This window comes from Narcine bancroftii, chromosome 12, assembly GCF_036971445.1.
Source record: "Narcine bancroftii isolate sNarBan1 chromosome 12, sNarBan1.hap1, whole genome shotgun sequence".
In the NCBI taxonomy this organism is placed as follows: domain Eukaryota; kingdom Metazoa; phylum Chordata; class Chondrichthyes; order Torpediniformes; family Narcinidae; genus Narcine; species Narcine bancroftii.
Window position 1 is genome coordinate 19,747,295 of NC_091480.1, and position 10,282 is coordinate 19,757,576.

The window sequence follows — 10,282 nt, forward strand, 5'->3', positions numbered from 1 at the left end:
ACAGGGAGGACATTCAAACTCCTTACAGACAGCGTTGGATTCAAACCCTGGTCCTGATCACTGGCGCTGTAAAGGCGTTGCACTGTTACACCAACTGTGCCTTTGTTAGACAGCAAGCGCCCTGTGCGAGTCAGTCTGTGAAAGCGTGTGGCAGAACCTATAGAGGACAGAGACAGCCATAACGTAACATCTTAAAGCCCCAGCCATTGCTTTCATTCATATCACAGAGAAAACTGCAAGGTCAGGGTGATTCTTGTTATAAAACAACTGTCTGCTGGGAACATGCAGTTGAATTCTGAACTACATATAAACCATGCCTATTTATTGTCCATTTACAAGAATCTATCTTGCAAATTCCTGCATATTCTTATTTCTGACTGACAGTAGATTAAGTCATCAAGAGGATTATAATCGGCAATAATGGAAATTTCTGCAGTTTAACAACCAGAACGGATCACTTGACCCCTACTAATAAATAGGGACTTTAGTGTAGTGGCACAGATTGTGCATAACTAGAATTAAAACAGTTCTTTCAAGCACGGCAGCTTTAGATCTTGGTGAGACAAATGGTGCAGAGAAATGAAGGAAATACTGTATAGGTTCCATACAATCCTGGTAATGAGAGTGTCTGTATTAAAATCTGGATGTGGGTGTGGGGGGACCTAAAACGTTAAAGTTAAAGTACAATTCTGAAGCGATGATATTAAAGTTCAGTGTCAGAAAGCTTTTGTGTTGAAACTCAGTCTTCACTGCTGTTCAAAAGCAATTATGGAGTAAGTGTGGGGCATCAGTCTTCTCAAAACTGACAAATTTCTTGTAGAGTGGTTTTCAGAGAATTGTTTCTTCATACGAATGATCTTCCACAAATTCCCCTCTTTTGCTTGAAGGTTTCAGAATATGAGTTTCATGATGATTTCATAAACCCAGGCAAGGGTTAAATGAAGTGCCATGCCAAAATGCGCACTGCGGACCTGACCCCTTTAGGCAAAGAGTCAGTGAAGCAGCTCTTCTTCATTGCCGCTGATTTTGTGGATCTCCCATGATGAGGAGAGCACCACAACAGGATGAGAATCTGTCCGTAATTCTGTCTTCTGGTGCAATATTAAAAAGCAGTTTCTTGAAGTGCCTTCAATCATGTGACATGACATAGTTTCTGTCTTTGAAGTTAGAATGCCTTCTTCAAAAGTATGAATCGTGGTCCCAGGACTCTGGCCTATCTGCGCAGGTCACTGAAGCAAGAACTTGCTTATTGGAACAGCCATCACTCAGCAATTATATGAAGCATTCAATTCTAATTTTTATTATTTTGTTTTTCCAGACGCTTCCACTTGGAAAACAGTTTGCCATCTGCCATCTCAAAGAATTATATCTGTGTGTCTCTGTCCACCCAAAAACTAACTTTACTAAGAAATACATATTTTATATCTAAATATTAATAATACAATTCCGTCACAAAAGCAAACTAAAGTGAAGATTTTAATCAGAGCCCAGTACTCATCTTCAATTTTCAATCATCCCTCCCCAAATCCACACCATTGGAAGCAGGAAATGCCCTCAGTCTATATTTACTTTACATATTGCTTAGAGACGTGTATGTTCATAACACAGTGCATTAGCTGAGTCATAGTTTTATAGCAATGAAACAGGCCCTTCACCCCAACTTGTCCATGCTGAGCAAGTTGTCAACCTGAGCTAGTCCCATTTGCTTGTATTTGGCCAATTACCCTCTGAACTATTCCTATCCCCGTGCAATATTAAATATTCTATCAATATTGTAACTTTATCTGCCTCAACAGTTTTCTTTGCAGCTCATTCCATATACCCGGCCCCCTCCGTATGGAAAAAGTTAATCCTCAGATCCCTTTTACCTCTAGATTTTAATTCACTTACCCTGGGAAAAAGACTGTGACTATTCACCTGCCCTCATGATTTTATATATCTGTATAAGGTCATCCCTCAGCCTCCTCTGAAAATAGTCCCAGCCTATGCAGCCTCTCCTTGTCACTCAAGCCCTCCAGTCCCAGTAACATCCTCAAAAATCTGTTCTGTACCCTTTCCAGTTTAATGAGATGTGGCCAGAACTGCACGGTGCATTTGTACAAAGGATAGTTACGTTTTGGTTTTGTTTATTTGTCACAAAACATCTAGTACTGTGAGAAGGGTTCTGCAAACACACTTACAGCCATCTGCTCTGATAGCTGCTCATTGATCTATAATCAACCATTTTACGGTAAATCAAGGATCTGAGAAATTTGTAAATTTGGCTTTGTTTTATTGACTGAAAAAAAATGGGAAGTGGAAGAAAATGTCTGAATTTTACTTCATGTTAGATGTGGTAATAAAGTCTTCCCTCAACCCTGGCAAATTTCTACATGTGCTGACTGACTGTATCGTGGTCTGGTTTGGGGACACCAATGCCCCCGAGTGTAAAGCCCTGCAAAAGGTAGTGGACACAGAGCATCATGGATAAACCCTTCCCACCATTGAGAACTCGGCCGTCGGAGAGCTGCAGCAATCCTCAAGGCTCCACACCACCCAGCACACACTCTGTTCTCACTGCTACCATTAGGAAAGAGGTATATTCTGAAACTTTCATGCAAAAGAGGGGAATTTGTGGAAGATCATTCATACGAAGAAACAATTCTCTTGAAAACCACTCTACAAGAAATTTGTCAGTTTTGAGAAGACTGATGCCCCACATAACTCACACCACCGGGTTCAGGAACAGCCGCTACCCCTCCACCATCTGACTCCTCAATAACAAATTCAATCAAGGATCTTAATTTTGCACTTATTGATTTTTATTCTCTCTGTATTGCTCAGTCAATTTGTTTAAAGTGTATGTTGAGTCTGTTTTTTTTGCATTACCAATAATTGGTAACTCTGCTTCACCCACAGGAAAAGAATTTCAGATGTCATGTCATGTATGTACTCTGTCAATAAATATGTAATCAGTTATGTTATGTTGTAACTGTTTTGATGAGTGCCTCATCAGCAAACGATGCTGTACAAATTATTTTACTGTAAAAAAGCTAAGAAACACACAAGTCATTCAATGTGTTTGTGATGGTCTGTGAAGATACATCCAGTATCATCCAATATCCAATGTACATTCAATAAATCTTTTTTAGCAATTGGATTATTGAAGATGTGCCTTTTTTTTTAATTTTTTTTATTTTTCACCCCATAAATCACATTAGCCATGATACACACTTTTTCTTTTTCACACATATACAGTGACTTTTTCTCCCCCCCCCTCCCGAAGATGTGCCTTGAAGTTGAATTTTACAGTTAATCATATTAACGGGAAGCTGAGGTTTACATTTTAATGTTGTTTCCTGCTGAAAGCTGAATTTTAGAAAACTATCCATAATTTTTTAGCATTACCAGTGTATGTCATATTTGAATTTAATGAAGTTACAGGTCAGCATTCTTAACATACAAATTAATGAAATTCTAGATGTAAATAGGTGGAGTATTTGGGCATCTTTTAAACTTTTATTTTGGATGAATAATGGACGGTGACCAGAACTAAAGGATATAATTTATTTATGAGGTCTTCAAGGCCCAAAGTTTAAGCATGTGCAAACAGACATTCAGACTGCATGTGAATTTCTGGGATCAGGGGCCTCCCCTCCCACCCCAACAACTTCAAATTGAAGAAGCATTTCCACACTGTCCATAGCTTGGGAACACAATAACTTTTCATCAGTTTCCCCCAACTCTCAGCCTGGAGGGAACTTCTAAAGCTACACTGGAGAAGCTAAATCCTCTCTGGGGCACTTCTGGTCTTTAATCTACAAACTGTTTCCCTACCATATGAAGTCAGGGAGCAAATCTGCTCGGTAAGATCTACTCAGTGTCTTTAATAAATGTCTGTCTTCCCAATAAATGACCCTAGAGGAGAAGGGAGCCCTTGTTAGACATGGCCCCCGAGTCTTCAAGGCCAGCTGGGCCATCCAACCTGCTCTCTGCTGCTTATTCTCAGATCCATTCAACTTCTAGTTCACACAATGAAGAGCCTTTGACCTGAAACATCAATTCTTCCCACACACAAGGCTTGACCTACTCAGCCTCAAGTTTTGGGAAGTAAATATCACCAACCACCTATCCTGGTCCAACCACATAATCTCTACAACCAAGAATTTTACAATTGAAAATCAGTAGATATGTTAGTGTTCGAGAATGTACTTAAAAAAGTAAATGCTCTCAGAGATGACAAGAAAATCAATCAGCCTAACTTTGCAAATGCAGCAATCCCCACTTTCTTAAAGCCTAAAGAAATTCAGCATGTCCCAAGGTCTTTTACCAATTTTTTTTTTTGAAGATGTATTGTTGAAAGTATTCTGTCGAGATGCGTCAGAATTTGCTACAAGAACTGTTCTGCCCCAAACCATGACAGTTATCAAAGCATTTCAGGTTATCACGCAAATCAAACCACACTTCATTGACTCCATCTTTACCTTCTGTTATCTTGGGAAAGCTGCCAACATGCTGAAGGACCCATTCCATCCCTATTACGCTGTCTTTTATCTCCTTGCATAGGGCAGAAGATACACGAGCTTGAATACATGAACCTCCAGATTCAATAACAGCTTCTTTCCTGCTATTAAACTCATGAACAGACCTCTCGTTGGAGAAAGATAATGGCCTTGTATTATTGTAACTGTACTTTCCTTTACACCCTCCACCTTCTCTTGTAATGCAATACTCTACCCTTTGACCTACTCTAACACCACACCCTACACTTTTAATTTATTATTGAACTACCTGCTGTGTTTAAGTATGGATTGACTTGCTTAGATAGACACAAAACAACGCTCTTCTCGATATGACTCATCTTCCTCCACCTGACTTTTTTTTTTGCTCTTGCTTCTCTCTGCTGCTGTCAGGCAGCTGCCAATCCATCCTTTCAACCATCCTTCATTCCTTCCTGGCTCATCATTCTCCTATTGGCCCATGTCCAACCCCTCCCACCCTGATTTCTTCAGCTATCTCCCTATGCACTCACAGTCTTGACGAAGGATTCTAGTGGAAAAGAATTTCTCCCACTGCTTCTGCTAAATTTGCTGAGTTCCTCCAGCAGATTGCTTTTTGTTCCTGATTTGCCTGCTGTTGGAAGTGTGATGTAATAAGTTAATAAAATATCTGTTTAAAAGGGGAAATAAGATTAGATAGTTTTGGTCACTTTTCACAAGCAAACATCACATTTCAAAAACAGGGGCAGAGACAGGAACAGAATCTGAAACAAAAAGAGTGAGATGGAGGGAGATAAAAGCTCAAGGCTGCAGAGGACAAATCTGCAGAGTGAAAAGCCTGGTAAAGACACCATTTCTAGAAGGGTTTTGAGTCCCAAGTTCAGTATATTTGAAATCTCTGTAGAGGCTGGTGGTAGAATTTCTGCTGAAATAGGACTCTCTGTGGTCACCTGGAAGAAGGCATGTTCCTTTGAAAAGACACTTTGGTTACTGATTGAAGGAAATTAATTTGCATGTCCGATGAACAACAAACCTCTCTCTGCACCCACCCTCCTGTCAGGTAACAACTTGAAGGCACCAGAGCCTTTGAATGTAATGACTATGGACCGTACTGAAAACTGCCTGATACCAGTAAACCCGCGCACACGCGCTTAGAAGTAGGAGAGGGTTAAGTAACTTAATAGTGATAAGTTAAAGATTGATCTTATTATTCTGTATTAAGAAAATAAAGCCAATTTTGTTTCAGTAGCCATTGTCTTGGTGAATTTCTATTGCTGCTTTTTGTGTCCTTTGGGTTCATGACACAGTCATTGTAGATTTTGGGGCTGAGAAGGAAGAAAATACATTGTTGGAAATAGAGAGAAACAAACAAATTCAAAGGTTACTTTTCATGAGGCAAATTGTCATAAGTAGTAACAATGGATGTCTAATTTATGTGAGTTGTCTTCACAATAATAAAGATTACTTGTTTTAAAGAGAGGCCTGTACCTGGAGAAATAATGAAAGTCATTCTGCAAAAAAAAACTCCTTCTGAGTTCTTTAAATATTAATTTATGACATTTATTTGCAGGCTTCAGAGAAACGTGTTCCTTTCTACTATCTTTTGGTCTTTAAAATTCAGTTATTCAAAAAAAAAATGAAAGTTCAGCATAATTAGCATGAAACAAAGAAGTCTGCACATACTCCGATTGTAGTAAAATGAACAAAAATGCTGGAGAAACTCAGCAGGACTCACAGCATCCATGGCAACCTTGCGGGCCTGAGCCCTTCATCAAGGTATGAGCGAAAAGCAGGCAGGCACTTGAGCAAAAAGGTGGAGTGGGGGGAGGAGCCCAGGCAAACAGTAGGTGGGTGTGGATAGGAGGGCAGGAAAGAAATAGCTGAGAATTGATCAGATAAGGATGAATGCAGAGCTGGAGAACGAGGGATTGGAAGGGAGAGAGAGAGAAGTGTTGGGGAGCTTGAGCAAAAAAGAGAGATGGGGAATAAAAACCGGAGATGTCGCTGTGAATGCCATCTGGTTGGAAATTAATTAGAATGTTTTGTGTTCAATTCGATAGGGTAATATCAACTCTACAATACAGTAAAACATTCTGTAATGAGTAAGGGACCCGTTTAATATCTCCTCATAGGCTAATTAATATACATGTGTAAATCTGACAATTTTACATCATTTTGAGGTTATTACTTATTTTCTTGATGTTAGGAGTAATTCTAAAAGATTCAAAATCAGATTTTGTGATTAGTGAAAATGCTACTAGATTAATTCCATTAATTTGCTGTAAATTCAGTCTCAGCACAGGAGTGGTGCAAAGGGAAAAGAGCCAATTGCAGCTTTTCATCACAAAGTCAGGTCTCACATCTAATACAGACTCGCAGGTTGCTCACCACCTGACTGGAGAGTAATAACTGGTGAACATTCTTTGATGGACCTTTGAATATATCACAGAGGGATTTTTAACTCCATGCTTGGGAAATAGCCCATTTCGTGATGGAAGTGGAAGGATTAGGTTCCCTCAACAGGTAGAACCTTTGTCCTTTTGCCTCTTTTCTTGACCAAAATAGCTTGTATGACTGACGATGAATGGAGAGCAATGAATTAGAGTCATCATGAAGAGGGAGGCTTTCATCCCACTGAGCCCAACCAAACCAACTCCTCATTTAAGCTAATCCTATGCACTTGGAGCAATTTACCTTGGCCAATCAGCCTTTCAACCCGTAAACCTTTTGGGAAGTGAGAGAAAACAGGAAATCCAAGCAATTATGGGGAAAATTCCATGTAAACAGCATTGGGGGTGTTCCATATTGTATCCAGATCACTAAACCTGTGAGGCAACAGCCCCACCTTCTGCAGCATCATGTGCTCCGTACATTAGGACATTTAGGCCGGGCCATTGCACAAGTGCCCAATGGACAAAGAGGTGGAAGGTGTGGAGTGATTCTATGTCATAGTTTTGTAAAAGAAATAAGTTTGTGTTGGTTACAGATAAACTTCCCTTCTTTGGTCTGGTGGGTCCAATCTGTTCCTGTTGAGCCCACTAAAGAAAGTCATAGACTTAGACCAAGAAGTTTCTTGCTGTCTTTCCTCCTCCAACTTGACAGAACCACACCAGATCATTCCTCAAGCTACGATTGAAATGCAGTCAGCTCTTAATGAAACCCATTAGCATGCAAGCTCCACTTGTAAAGTAGGACCACTCGTAAAGTAGGGTGGTGTGCGCGTGCGTACAGACATGCAAATTGTCCAGTCAGGAACCTGATGGCAAAAGGGAAGAAGCTATCCTTGTGCCTCTGAGTTCTCGCCTTCAGGTTCCTGGACCTTTTTCCTGATATTGTCAATTTTATATGATAAACTCAATAAAAATATTTTAAAAAGAAGGAGCTGGCTAAGAGAACTGGTTGAGGAAAAGTGCTTAGACAATCGCCTCTGGACAGCATGTGCCTGCATTCAGCTGGACAGTATGTGTTCATGTCATTGTGCATGCATTTCCATGATGTAAAGCCTGGCCTCTGATCATTCGTCAAGTCAAGTCTATTGCCATTTGATTGTACGAGTACAACAGACAAAAAAAGCATTCACCAGTCCTCTGTGTAAAACATGCAGACACACAACCAGGCATAACACGCATACAGACAATAACACATAACCAGACCAAGTACTTTATCTCTACAAATAAATAAATATTGCTTTGTACAAATGAGAGTCTCAGATGGTTAGTGTGAGCAGTTCCTTTGGTCCTTCGCTGTTCCTCAGCCTGGTGGTGCTGGCTCTGATATTCCTGTATCCCTTCCCTGACAGGAGCAGCTGAAAGAAGCTGTGTGCAGGGGTCCGCAATAATTTTTCACACCCTCTTCAGACAAAAATCCCAATAGATCACGTCGATGGGGGAGGGGGAGAGAAAGAGAGATTTCAGTGATCTTCTCTGCCATTCTTATGGTTATGTGGAGTGACCTCCAATCCTTTTCTCTGCACCAACCGTACCACACTATGATGCAGCCCACCGGGGCACTCTCATTAGAGGTCCTATAGAAGGATTACATAATGGTGGCCGGAAGCCTTTCTTGCTTTTCTTGAACCTCTATACTATTGGACCAAGACTTTGATCTGTGATGGATCAAACTGTATGATGGCCAGTGTGCAAAGGACAACCCACATTAAAAGAAATCACTCATAGTCATCTTCCATTCTGCAATCTAGAAGAAGCAGGTCATCTTCGACCTGAGTGGTCAGGCTAAGAATAAGAGATCAGTACAATTCCCAGAAAGATTCAATTTCCTTGCTTCTAATTATACATTGACATAACCTTTTTTGTAACCTGATGCTATTTTTTGAAAATACCAGGATTATTTATGACAAAGTTGTACTATTATTTTAAGATTATTCTTAAACAATAAGCATTAGCTTAGTTGATGATGAGAAATATTGTCCTTTTTCTCTTTAAGTTCACAGCATTCTCTGAGTTAATATTTCTCACCATCACACAAGTCAGTGTAATTTTCAAAAACCAGACTCTCAGAGCTGACTTTAATGAGCAATGTTTAGTTGATTGGTTAAGTAATTGGCATCAATTTTCTAATAAGGAAAAATATTTCCATATTTTTGTTACTATTTAGGCTACAAAATATCTGATATTGAACACCATTACAGAAGTGCAATGGGACAGAAGCAGGTTAATCAGTCTGTTCAGATCATTTTAGTCCAGTGGTTCTCAACCTTTTTCTTTCCACTCACATACTGAAGTGCCAGTTGATGAAGTAGACAAAGATGATGTGGTCAAACAATAATCATGGCAGAAACTCATGGTACAATAATGAAAGACAATAGGTGCATATATAGTTATACCAAGGGGAGTGTCCTTAACAGTCGAGATAATGCACAGCCAATGTTAGTACAGCAAGGCTCACCAGAGGGGAGACAGGCAACTTGGCAGACATTCACCACAGTCTCCCCCCGGCAGAAGAAGGGTTAAAATCAAAAGGACAACTGCTAGGAAAGACTGAAACAAGCGATACATGGATAACATGTTTGGCCTTGAGAATACTCTAACAGCCAAAATACACCAGTATCGAAAAATAATGAGATGTTTTATGAATATGTCAGCCTATCAGGTTGTTTACGAATTCTGGTGCTTCTTCTCAAATCAGGTGGCTCCTTTGCAACCTTGGGAACTGGTACAGTCCCTGGGTCTGTAGTGTGGAAAGGACTGACTTCAGGACTCGCTCCAGAATCGCCAGCGTGAGGCAGTGGAGCCTCAGCATGGCCATCTGAAAGCTTACTAGGGGTCACAGGCTGAGGAGTCCAACCTCTCAGGCTCACTCTGAGTAGGGGTGTGAAGAAGGGGCGAACCAAGCGAGGCCAGATCTCTTAGTGTCAGTATTCCCGTCTGGGAATCTAACATATGCGTAGTTGGGGTTAGTATGCAGTAGCTGAACTGGTTGGACTGGTGGGGGGGGTCTGTTTTACGCGCCCGAGCATGGCTCTTCAGCAGCACGGTTCCAGGCTCAGATAAACAGGGTGGCCAGTCCATCACAGTTCCTGATTTCCTAGGAAAGGCAAACATACATTCATGATGTGTTTGATTTGTTGCTGTACACTATAAAGACCGAATAGAATGTAACGCCTCAGGCAGCACCTCCTGCCACCGGATAACAGGGTAACCATGTGTTTTTAAAGCAAGATTAGCTGTCTTCCAGACTGTAGCATTAGCCCTTTCAACCTGCCCATTGCCCTGCGGGTTAAAGCTCGTGGTACGGCTGGTGGCAATCCCCTTTCGTTGCAGGGTTCGCCGCAGTTCAGCGCTCAT

General features: G+C 40.8%; 1 long non-coding RNA gene across 1 annotated transcript in view; it reads right to left on the bottom strand.

The window, feature by feature from the left end:
* Positions 1-10,282, bottom strand: part of LOC138746466 (uncharacterized) — a 206,144-nt gene that overhangs the window by 37,461 nt on the left and 158,401 nt on the right. The gene's annotated exons all lie outside the window — the stretch shown is intronic.